This window comes from Bos indicus x Bos taurus, chromosome 15, assembly GCF_003369695.1.
Source record: "Bos indicus x Bos taurus breed Angus x Brahman F1 hybrid chromosome 15, Bos_hybrid_MaternalHap_v2.0, whole genome shotgun sequence".
Lineage (NCBI taxonomy): Eukaryota > Metazoa > Chordata > Mammalia > Artiodactyla > Bovidae > Bos > Bos indicus x Bos taurus.
This window is the reverse complement of record NC_040090.1, coordinates 30,787,741-30,801,003: the sequence shown is the minus strand read 5'-3', so window position 1 is coordinate 30,801,003 and position 13,263 is coordinate 30,787,741. Positions and strand designations below refer to the sequence as shown.

The 13,263-nt window shown below is 38.9% G+C and overlaps 1 protein-coding gene and 1 pseudogene across 2 annotated transcripts in view; both read right to left on the bottom strand.

The window, feature by feature from the left end:
• Window positions 1-13,263, bottom strand: part of RAB6A (RAB6A, member RAS oncogene family) — a 90,193-nt gene that overhangs the window by 62,632 nt on the left and 14,298 nt on the right. The gene's annotated exons all lie outside the window — the stretch shown is intronic.
• On the bottom strand, window positions 3,926-5,466 carry LOC113905518 (annotated as a pseudogene).

Here is a 13,263-nt window from a genome sequence, read left to right as displayed (position 1 = left end):
AAGCCCTAAAGCCCATGCAACTGCAACTAGAGGAGCTACTGCAACGAAATGCTCTCGCATCACAACTAGAGAGTAGCCCCACTCGTCAAAACAGAAACCCCACATGCAGCAAGGAAGAACCTGTGGGCCACAATGAAAACCCAGCATAGCCAATATAAATTTTAAAAAGTGCTTATGGTGATGGCTGCACAACTTTGTGAATATACTAAAAACTACAAACTGTACACTTCAAATGCATGAATTTTGCTTTCATAAGTTTCCAGTAGAATTTATTGCAGAATTTATTTCCAGTAGAATTTATTATCATGTTTTCCTTTTAATTTATATTGGACTACAGCCATGAAATTAAAAGACGCTTACTCCTTGGAAGGAAAGTTATGACCAACCTAGATAGCATATTCAAAAGCAGAGACATTACTTTGCCAACAAAGGTTCGTCTAGTCAAGGCTATGGTTTTTCCTGTGGTCATGTATGGATGTGAGAGTTGGACTGTGAAGAAGGCTGAGCGCCAAAGAATTGATGCTTTTGAACTGTGGTGTTGGAGAAGACTCTTGAGAGTCCCTTGGACTGCGAGGAGATCCAACCAGTCCATTCTGAAGGAGATTAGCCCTGGGATTTCTTTGGAAGGAATGATGCTAAAGCTGAAACTCCAGTACTTTGGCCACCTCATGCGAAGAGCTGACTCATTGGAAAAGACTGTGATGCTGGGAGGGATTGGGGGCAGGAGGAGAAGGGGACGACAGAGGATGAGATGGCTGGATGGCATCACTGACTCGATGGATGTGAGTCTCAGTGAACTCCAGGAGTTGGTGATGGACAGGGAGGCCTGGCATGCTGCGATTCATGGGGTCACAAAGAGTCGGACACGACTAAGCAACTGATCTGATCTGATCTGATAGTTGATTGACACTGTTGAGTTAGTTTCAGGTGTACAGCAGAGTGATTCAGTTATACATATACTTGTACCTATTCTTTTTCAAATTCTTTTCCCATTTAGGTTATTACAGACTATTGAGCAGAGTTCCTTGTGCTATACATAGTACATCTTTGTTATGGTGGTGGCTGTTCAGTCAGTAAGTCGTGTCCAATTTTTTTGACCCCATGAACTTCAGCACACCAGGCTTCTCTGTTCTTAGCTATCTCCCAGCGTTGGCTCAAACTCATGTCCATTGAGTCAGTGATGCCATCCAACCATCTCATCCTCTCCTCCTGCCTTCAATCATTCCCAGCATCAGGGTCCTTTCCAATGTGTTGGCTCTTTGCATCAGATGGCCAAAGTATTGGAGCTTCAGCATCAGTCCCTCCAATGAATTTCCAGGGTTGATTTCCTTTAGGATTGACTGGTTTGATCTCCTTGCAGTCCAAGGGACTGTCAAGAGTCTTCTCCAGCACCACAGTTCGAAAGCATCAATTCTTCGGTGTTCAGTCTTCTTCATGGTCCAACTCTCACATCAGTACATAACTACTGGAAAAGCCATAGTTTTGACTGTATGGACCTTTGTCAGCAAAGTGATGTCTCTGTTTTGTAAAACGCTGTCTAGCTTTGTCATAGCTTTCCTTCCAAGGAACAAGTGTCTTTTAATTTGATGGCCATAGTCATCATCCTCAGTGATTTTGGAGCCCAAGAAAATAAAATCTGCCACTGTCTCTATCTTTCCCATCTATTTGCCATGAAATGACAGGACCAGATGCCATGATCTTAGTTTTTTGGATGTTGAGTTTTAAGTCAGCTTTTTTACTCTCCTCTTTTACCTTCATCAAGAGGTCCTTTAGTTCTTTAGTTCCTTTAGAGATTCTTTAGTTCCTCTTCACTTTCTGCCATTAGGGTGATAACATCTGCATATCTGAGGTTGGTTATCTATTTTAAATATAGTAGTATGTACATGTCCATTCTAAACTTCCAATTTATCCACTCACCCACCCTTCCCTCCTCCCCCCTTCACCGCCCCCCCAACCCCGTAACCTTAAGTTCCTTCTCAAGTCTGTGAGTCTCTTTCTGTTTTGATTAAGTTCACTTGTATCATTATGGAGACTAATTCCTTGTCAGTCACATCATTTGCAAATATCTTCTTCCATTCTGTGGGTTGTCTTTTTGTTTTGTTTATGTTCTATTTTTCTGTGCAAAAGTTTTTGAGTTTAATTAGATCCTTTTTGTTTATTTTTATTTCCATTGCTCTAGGAGACAAACTGAAAAAGATATTTCTGCAATTTAAGTCAAGGAGTGTTCTGCATATATTTTCCTCTAAGGGTTTTATAGTATCTGATTTTACACTTAGGCCTTTACTCCACTTTATTTTTGCTTATGGTATTAAAGAATGTCTTTTCTTTTTTTTTTTTTTTTAACATGTAGCAGTACAGATTGTTTCTTCAATTTCTCCTTCTGATCTTTTATTGTTAGTGTATAGAAATCTAACGGAGGTCTTCCCTGGTAGCCAATGTAGGAGACAGGGGTGCCCTGGTCTGGGAAGATTCCACATGCTGCAGAGCAACTAAGCCCATGTGTCCTAGAGCCAGTGCTCTGCAATGAGAAGCCATCGCAATGAGAAGCCCAAGCACAACTAGAGAGTAACCCCTGCTCCATCAAAACTAGAGAAATCTGTCCCACATGCAGCAACAAAGACCCAGCACAGCTGAAAATAAATTAGTTTAAAAAAATGCAACAGATTTCTGTGTGTTTATTTGGTATCCTACAACTTCACCAAATTCAATGATGAGCTCTTGCAGTTTTCTGGTAGCATCTTTAGGATCTTCTGTGTATAGTGTTTCATCTGCGAACAGTGACAGTTTCACTTCTTTTCCAAATTGGATTCCCTTTCTTTTTCTTCTCTGATTGCCGAAGCTAGGACTTCCAAACCTATGTTGAATAGAAGAGATGAGAGTGGACATCCTTGTCTTGTTTCTGATCTTAGAGGAAACGTTTTTCAGCTTTTCACTGTTGACTATGATGTCAGCTGTGGGTTTGTCATATATGGCCTTTATTATATGAGATATGTTCCCTCTATACCCCACCCTGTAGAGTTGTTATCATAAATGGGTGCTGAATTTGTCAAAAGCTTTTTCTGTAACTACTGAGATGACCATATGGTTTTTTCTTCAATTTGTTGATGTGGTATATTACACTGGTTGATTTGCTGATACTGAAAAGTCCCTGCATCCCTGAGAGAAATCCCACTTGATCACAGTGTATGATCCTTTCAATGTATTGCTGGATTTTGTTGAAGTTTTGCATCTATGTTCATTAGTGATATTGGTGATGATTGCAAAACTTTCGAATACACTAAAAACTATGGAATTGTACACTTTAAATGAGTGAACTATATGGTATATGATTAAAAAAATTTTTTTTAATTTCCTCTAGAATTTATTACAGCTACCATGTTATAAAAACAAAAGCAGATCATTCTCAATGTGCCGAATTCATTAATGAAGTAAAAATATTTAATCCCAATCACATAAAAAGATAATTCTAACTCTACCTTGAAATTGAATCAATGAATAATTATCTATTTGGAAACTACATACCTAGTATCATATTATACCAAAGATAAGGCTGCTGTCCTCACAGAATATATGGATCATTGGTAATCAACCATTAAACTAGTGAATGTCACAATGTATTGGGAAATATTGGAAAATTAACAAATTTATCTGGATACTGTTTATCTTGCCCTTCTGACAGACTTATAGATCTAGATGAGATTAGTTTCAAAAGGGGGTCTTGTTTAGTCCAAAAAATTAATCAGAGACTAAGGGCTTCCCAGGTGACTCAGTGATAAAGAATCTGCCTGCCAATGCAGGAGACAGGGATTCTATCCCCTGGGTTGGGAAGATTCCCTGGAGGAGGGAACAGCAACTCACTCCAGTATTCCTGCCTGAAAAATTCCATGGACAGAGGAACCTGGTGGGCTGCAGTTCATGGGGTCACAAAGAGTCAGACACAACTGAGTGACTGAACATGCATGCACGCAGAGGCTAAAGAACCTTTATCTGAAGAAGTAGGCTTGGAAATCAAGCAGTCCTCTTTTGATGTTTTAGTTGAAATTATGGAATTACTGATCAAGTATCAAGAATTTCCTACTATGATGGTACTTTGATGAGAGACAGAAAGCATAAAGAATGCTGCCAGTATTAAATAAACTGCACTCCAATGCCTATGATCTCTAAAGATAAATCTTTTTAACATTAGAAAACTCACTGAGTCAAATGAATGATAATTAAAGAAAATGTAGCGTACATAAAACTGAAGTAAGAAACCTCTAATTACATAGGAAATCTATGAAAGGATCAATCATTTTAAGAGAATTATTTTTCCACTAGTCCCACTGCTATGAATATCATCTCCATGAGGCTAGGCCACTTTTTCCAATGGATACTGAGGACCCATTACTGATCTTAACTAATCAATTTCCATTTTGGCTTGAAGGACTGCTGCAAAATGCTGAAATTCCTCCTTGGTAGATGAATACAGAGCAAATCCTATTATGCTAGATTCCTTTGCCATGATGTCCCATGGATTTATTTCAAAGGACCTCTGCTGCCAACAACTATTACTTGTCTTCCGTGTGACAAAAGATTCAAATCATTGCTAAGATTTACATTAGCTAACATTTCAATAATCACATCAACTTCTTTTCACAAACAGATTTCCTAATTTTATCAACTTAGCTTTTTTGTGATTAAATACTTCATGGCGTCCATTTTGCTAAACAATGTTTTGTCCTTCTTCAGAATCAGCTGTGCACAAAACCTCTAAGCCATAAGCTCTAGCAATGTGGCACACTGCCTACCCAACTCCTCCACCAGCCCCATAACCTGAATACTTCCTCCAGCTTTCACATGGGTACTGTGGAGCAGAGCTCAGTAAGCAGTAAAATACAGGAGCTCCTTGTTTAAAGTCCAGTTTTTCTGGCAGTGTGTAAACAAATTTGACTGCCTGCCAGACCATACTTTGTGTAGCCCCCTGAAATGTGCTGGTAGTGAGAACTCTTGTCAGGTTTCTTGAAAGCAAATACATGTCCTCCAACAGCGTCTATTATCCCAACTAAAACTAAACCAGGAGTATAAGATAGAAGTGGTTTTCTACTTTAAGCACCAAAGTAAATGTGTTCACCAGGTTTACATCACATGCTTGGACTTTGATTAGAACCTGATGGTCTTGCAGAATGATCTTGCTGAATCTGACTGGAGTTATAGCACTTTTGATCCACCAAATTTAAAAACTAACAGCTCTCACAACCTCTCTCCAGTCACCATGATGACCTAACCTAGGTATCAGTTTTAGAGGGGGAAAATCTGAGAGTTCCTTCAGATTCCACGGGAAAGCAGGGCTGTGTGGCATACAGTTTTATCTCAATAAAGCTGTGCTTAAAAATCTATGATAGTGATTACTGTACAACAAGGTGAATATACTGGATGTGAGAGTTGGACCACAAAGAAGTCTGAGCACCAAAGAATTGACACTTTTGAACTGTGGGGTTGGAGAAGTGAGAGTCCCTTGGATTGCAAGGAGATCCAATCAGTCAATCCTAAAGAAAATCAGTCCTGAATACTCCTTGGAAAGACTGTTGCAGAAGTTAAAGTTCCAATATTTTGGCCATCTGATCCGAAGAGCTGACAGGCTGGAAAAGATCCTGATACTGGGCAAGATTGAAGGCAAAAAGAGAAGGGGGTGGCAGAGGATGAGATCGTTATATAGTAGCACCAACTCAATGGACATGAATCTGAGCAACCTCTGGGGGATAGTAACAGTAAAGGACAGCTTGTATAAATAGAAATAAGTTAAAATGGTAAATTTTGCTATGTATAATAATTTTAATATTGGAATACTAAAGATAACTAAAAAAAGGCACTGATTAGTTATCAGTGCTAAAGATTACTAAAGATTAGAGAACTAATTATTGGGCCTCCAGAAAACCAAAGGATACTAATTTAAGAGAGAACTTCTGTAAGTTAACTTCTATAAAGTAATTCCTTACATAATATATTCTTCGAGAATACTTAGGATTCAAAGAATATAAGACTAATGTTTGCATAAAAAGATAAGTCTCAGTTATTCTACAACATATATAAATGAACATTTATCAACTGCTTCGAACCTTGTCAGCTACATTGGCCAAGTAACACTGAAAGAGACAAGATATGTAGATTTTCTAACTTTTCCCCACAAAAATAAACCACTATAAAAGATTAATGTGCTATGATAATACAAGTTTAAATCAGATGCTATGATTTTAGTAACAGAGTTAAGCATAAAAATACAACAAACCACAACACTATCTGTAGTCCATCATGGTAACAAAGACACCTGAAAAAGGTACCTAGGGACCACAGCAAAAAAGCTCAGCTGAAAGCAAAACTCATTGCAATATTATACCCAGGATGTCTCACCTAGGTGATGCAATTTTACAGCAAAACAGAAAATCAATTAAACCAAGCTAACACTACACCCATGTAGCAAACCTAATCAAAAACACTGAAGTTCAATAAAGCTAGTAACCTTTCTCTAAGGACCAAAACTGAATAAAGATATTGTTTCTCCTAAAGTTTTTAAAAGAAGAAAACTACAACTACACTTGTACAATCACATTAAAAAAACAGGGAGAATGAATTCAGTCATATAAATTGCTAAAATAAGTAATTTCACAATATGGCTCAAAAGTTGTTTTTAATAAAGATTTTTTATTTCTTTACAATAATATTTATGTTAAAGGCATTATATCTATAATATGAATTTCCAGGCTGATGAAATGGAGATATCCTAAGTAAAAACAAAAAATAGTTAATTACACAAGAAGACAGAAAAGATATTCACATACAGGTAAAGACTCACTGATGAATAAAACATAAACAAATATATTAATTCTTGGATGGCTACTATTTCTCACTTCATTCCAAAACTACCAACTGCTAGGAAACAAGGAGGCTGGAGAATGAGATTGAAAACCAAATAACAGTAAGGCCTTGAAGACATGAGAAGTTTACGATGCACTGAGACACAAATATGCACCCATACAAGAGTCAACAAGAAAGCACTGTGCAAAGTAAGTGTCCATTCTCTACGCTGCCAGAGTTTGTTGTTATGTTGTGCTCAGTCACTCAATCATGTCCGACTCTCTGCGACCCCATGGACTGTAGCCCACCAGGATCCTGTGTCCATGGGACTTTCCATGCAAGAATACTGGAATAAGTTTGCTTTTCCCCCTCCAGGGGATCTTCCTGACCCAGGGATCAAACCCACGTCTCCTGCACTGCAAGTGGATTCTTTACCACTGCGCCACCTTGGAGGCCCACTGCCAGAGGTATCATTCATCAATTTATAAACATTCTAATGCTCCCCAGTATTCATAAGCTAAAGATCCTTAGCAGGCACTCAAACTACTGTCATCTCCTACCCCTGCCAAACATAAAAAACATCTGACAGTGATGGAAGGCTATTAGTTATTCTTCTTGCATAACATGTTCCTTTGAGCCTCTGAGATTTTGCTCACGTAACCTAATTTTGTGGAACTTTTCTTTCTGGTTACATTATGAACTTATGAATTCAGTATCAGATACAGTTCTGCCTGGAGGAGAGAAAAACTAAATTACCTCTCAACATTACTCTCAGCTGAATTCCCTGGTGGCCAAATGGCTAGGATTTTGGGCTTTCACTGCTGTGGTCCAGGTTCAATCCCTGGTCACGAAACTGAGACTGTGCAAGTTGCGTGGTGCAGTGGAAAAAAAAAAATTACTTTCAGCCTAAGATTGTATTTCAAGAAGTATTTTAGATGGCAGCAAGGCTTTTAACTTATTCTCACAACAGAGTCAACATCCATCTATGAATGTATCTTAAGGATAAAATGAGCTGAATTAATTTTAAAAGATACATGCATCCCAATGTTCATACCAGACTATTTACAATAGTCAAGACATGGAAGCAAGCTAAATGTCCACCAACAGAGGAATAGATAAAGAAGATGCGGTGTATATATACAATGAAATACTACTCAGTCATCAAAAAGAATGAAAAATGCCATTTGTAGCAACATGGAAGGACCTAGAGATTATCATTCTAAGTGAAATAAGTCACAAAGAGGAAGACAAATACCAAATGATTATCACCTATACATAGAATCTAAAATATGATACAAATGAACCTATTTACAAAACAGAGACTTACAGACTTAGAAAACAAACATGGTTATCAAAGGGAAAAGAAGGTGGGGGAGGGATAAATTAGGAGTCTGAGATTAGCAGATACAAACTACTATATAGAAAATAAAGAGGTTCTATTTATAGCACAGGGAACTATATTCAATATCCTATAATAAACTATAGTGGAAAAGAATATGAAAAAGAATATATGCATACATACACACTTACATATACATATATATCTAAAACTGATTCACTTTGCTGTACACCAGAAACTAACACAAATCAATTATACGTCAATAAAAAAATTATTTTAAAAAGATGAGCTAGAAAAAAATCTGCATCCTCAAAGAACAGTTGAGTGCAAAGTTCAAAATTCTAGCGTAAGTTTTACATTAGCTTTACTCAAGAACTTTTAAAGTCTAATTGTAGAAATTTAAGGTAGTTCAGACGGTAAAGCGTCTGCCTACAACGCGGGAGACCTGGGTTCAATCCCTGGGTCAGGAAGATCCCCTGGAGAAGGAAATGACAACCCACTCCAGTATTTTTGCCTGGAAAATCCCATGGATGGAGGAGCCTGGTAGTATACAGTCCATGGAGTTGCAAACAGTCGGACACGACTGAGCAACTTCACTGAAGGTAAGGAAGGGCTTCCCTGGTGACTCAGACTGTAAAGAATCCACCTGCAACGCGGGAGACCTGGGTTCGATCCCTGAGTTGTGAAGATCCCCTGGGAGGAGGGCATGGCAACCCACTCCAGTATTTTTGCCTGGAGAATACCCATGGACAGAGGAGCCTGGAGGTCACAAACAGTCGGGACACAACTGAGTGACTACGCACCCACACACAAGGTAAGGAAAAGCAAGATCCACTTTTTATAGTGGGAGAAAACTAGAAAAAATGGCAATATAAGAAACATCTCAAATTACCTTATTTATGCATTGTTTACCATTTTACCTTTCCCAATTTATAAATGATAAGCTGCAGAATAGGGACCTTGTCTATCTTGATCACAGCTACACTCATAGTTTTGGTACCTGCCTGCACAAAATGAAATAATGAAAGAAACCACCAAGTAGGCAGCATTCACTAAGGTTGTCAAGAGTCTGCATTTTTGGCAAGTTAAAAATAGATATAGCTCACAGGGACACACATCATAAAACTCAATAAACAGGTTTTAGAACCAGAAGGCCAAATTTACTAATCAATGTAAGAAATAGCTTTCATAAGGATGGGAATATTCAGGTCAATATGACTAGCAAATTTCCTCATTCAAGCTGACACTTAGGATTTATATGCTTTTCTACATGCTGCACTTCAATAAAAAGGTTTCCTTGTAAAATAAAAATCTAATCGTTGCCTGAAATGGTAACATGGGGTTTTATACACACACACACTTAAAGTACACATTGTAAGTCAAGTCAGAAGGAAGAATGGTAAGTAGAGTTAGAGTGCCAAGGTCCTTGAATTGTCCAGAAGGGTAAAGGAATCACTTACCTGTAGACTTGTAAGTCATGGCTGTGTGCCACAACTTCTAGGGTCATCACTTAATAGCAAGAAAAAAAAAAAAAACGTATAACACCCCAACTAGTAAAGAATATGGAATAATTTTTTTAAAGACTACAAATCCAAATAACACAAGAGAAAAAAGAAATACTCGGGACAAAAAAAAGCACATTAAAATGATGGTAGATTTATTTTTAATCCAAATATATAATTATATTAAATGTAAATGTACTAGATTTCCCTGGTGGCTCAATGGTAAAGAATCTGCCTGCCAGTGCAGGAGACACAGGTTCGATCCCTGATCCAGGGAAGATCCCACATGCTGCAGAGCAACTAAGCCCATGTACCACAACTATTGGGTCTGTGCTCTAGAGGTCAGGAACCTCAACTACTGATCCCATGTGCCACAAACACTGAAGCCCAAGCTCCTTGTAGCCTGTGCTCTGCAACAAGAGAAACCACTGCAATGAGAAACCCCCACCCTGCAACTAGAGATTAATCCCCGCTTGCATCAACTACAGAAAAGCCCATGCAGCAATGAAGACCTAGCACAGCCAAAAATACATAAATATTTTTAAAAAATGTAAATGTACTGTTCCAATTTTAAAAACAATTACCAGACTGGACAAACACAAAACCTAACTAGATGACTACTAAGACACATCTGAAACATAAGAATACAAAAATGATGAATGTAAAAAGACAGAGGGACATTCCTGACAGTCCCACAGTTAAGAATCTGCATCCACATATGGATGGCTAATAGACAATGAAAAGATGCTCAATATTAGGAAAATGCAAATCAAAGCTACAATGAGGCATCATCTCACATCAGTCAGAATGGGCATCATCAAAAAGTCTACAAACGGTAAATGCTAGACAGGGTGTGGAGAAAAGGGAACCTTCCTGCACTGTTGGTGGGAATGCAACAGGCATTATAGAGAACAGTATGGAGATTCTTTAAAAAACTAGGGGGAAAAAAAAACTACCATATGACCCAGCAATTGCACTGCTGGGTATATACCCTCAGGAAACCATAACTGAAAAGACACATGTACCCCAATGTTCACTGCAGCACTATTTACCATAGCTAGGACACAGAAGCAACCTAGATGTCCACTGGCAGATGAATGGATAAAGAAGTTGTGGTACATATACAAAGGACTATTAGTCAGCTATAAAAAGGAATGCATTTGAGTCTGTTTTAATAAAGTAGATGAACCTAGAGCCTATTACACAGAATGAGTAAGTCAGAAAGAAACAAGCATCATATATTAACATATATACATGGAATCTAGAAAGGTGAAACTGATGATCCTATTTGCAGGGCAGCTTCCCAGGTGATGCTGCTGGTAAAGAACCCACCTGCCAATGCAGGAAATATGAGGCAGGTTCAATCCTGGTTGGTGAAGATCCCCTGGAGTAGGAAATGGCAACCACTCCAGTATTCCTGCCTGGAGAATCCCATGGACAGAGGGGCCTTGTGGGCTATAGTCCATAGGGTAGCAAAGAGTAGCACATGACAAGCAACTTAGCACACAAAGGAGATGCAGATATGAAGAACAGACTTTTGTAAGAATGGGGGAGGCAGAGGGCAGGATGACTTGAGTAGTATTGAAACATATACATTGTTGTTGTTCAATTGCTAGGTCATGTCCCGGTCCGACTCTTTGTGATCCCATGGACTGTAGCGTGTCAGGCTTCCTTGTTCTTCACTATCTCCTGGAGTTGGCTCAAACTCCTGTCCATTGAATCAGTGACGCTATCCAACCATCTCATCCTCAGCTGCCCCCTTCTCCTCCTACTCTCAATTTTTCCCAGCATCAGGGTCTTTCCCAATGAGTTGACTCTTCGCATCAGGTGGCCAAAGTATTGGAGTTTCAGTTTCAGCATCAGTCCTTCCAATGAATCAGGGTTGATTTACTTTAGGACTGACTAGTTTGAGTTCCTTGCTGTCCAAGGGACTCAAGAGTCTTCTCCAGCACCATGGTTAGAAAGCATCAATTCCACACTCAGCCTTCTTGATGGTCCAACTCTCACATCCACAAATGACCACTGGAGAAACCATAGCTTTGACTACACGGACCTCTGTCGGCAAAGTGGTGTCTCTGCTTTTGAATAGGCTGTCTAGCTTTGTCAAGCTTTCCTTCCAAGGAGCAAGCACCTTTTCATTTCATGGCTGCAGACACGGTCCGTAGTGATTTTGGAGCCCAAGAAAATAAAATCTGCCTCAGTTTCCACTTTTTCTCCTTCTGTTGGCCATGAAGTGATGGAACCAGATGCCATGATCTTAGTTTTTGAATGCTGAGTTTTAAGCCAGCTTTTTCACTCTCCTCTTTCACCATCAAGAGGCTCTTTAGTTCCTCTTCACTTTCTGCCATAAGGGTGGTATCATCTGCATATCTGAAGTTGCTAATATTTCTCCAGGCAATCTTTGATTACAGCTTGTGACACATATATATTACCATATGTAAAATAGCCAGTGGGAATTTGCTGTATGATGCAGGGAACCCAAAGCCAGTGTTCTGTGACAACCCAGTGGGGTGGAATGGGGAGGGAGGTGGGAGAGAGATTTAAGAGGGAGTGCGTGTGCTAAGCCACTTCAATTGTGTTCAACTCTTAGCAACTCTATGGACGTAGATCACCAGGCTCCTCTTCCACGGAATTCTCTAGTCAAGAATAGTGGAGTGGGTTGTCATGCTGTCTCCAGAAATCTTCCCAATGCAGGGATTGAACCCTCATCTTTTGCATCTCCTATACTGGCAGGCAGGTTCTTCACCACTAGTGCCAGCTGGGGAAGCCCTTAAGAGGGAGGGAACATGGGTACGCCCATGGCTGATTCATGTTGATGTATGGCAAAAAGCATCACAATAGTGTAAAGTAATTATCCTCCAATCAAACCTATACTAACATCAGAGTAAGTATATTAGTACGTGCTCATTCACTCAGTCATGTCTGACTTTTGCAACACCATGGACTGTACCCCACTAGGCTCCTATGTCCATGGGATGTCCCAGCAAGAATACTGGAGTGGGTTGCAATTTCCTCCTCCAGGGGATATTCCCAACACAGGGATCGAACCCACATCTCCTGCATTGGCAGGTGGATAACATCAAAGTAAACTTAAGGGCAAAAAGCATTACTAGAAATAGTGGAACACCTGATGATGATAAAAGGTTCAAGTCACCAAGACTATAACAACAATTCCAAATTTGTGCACACCTAATATCAAAGGCTCAAAAACACAAGTTAAAAATGGAAAAACTACAAGGATAAACATACAGAGACACAATCATGAGAAATTTTAACATACGTCTCTCAATAACAGGACAAAAACTGAATAAAGACACAGAATATTTGAACCACTTGATTAACAAAACTGATCCAGTGATCATATATTGAATTCTGCACCTAATATATACACATTCTCTTCAAACACACAGGGAATACTTATTAAAACTGACATAACATATGGACCATAAATAAAGTCTCAAGAAAATTAAAAACACTGAAAATACATTCTCTGACCACAGTACAATTAGATATCAAAAATATAAAGAAAATTATAAAAAATAATTCCCCAAGTGTTTGAAAATAATAACTTCTAAATAACCAATAAGTCAA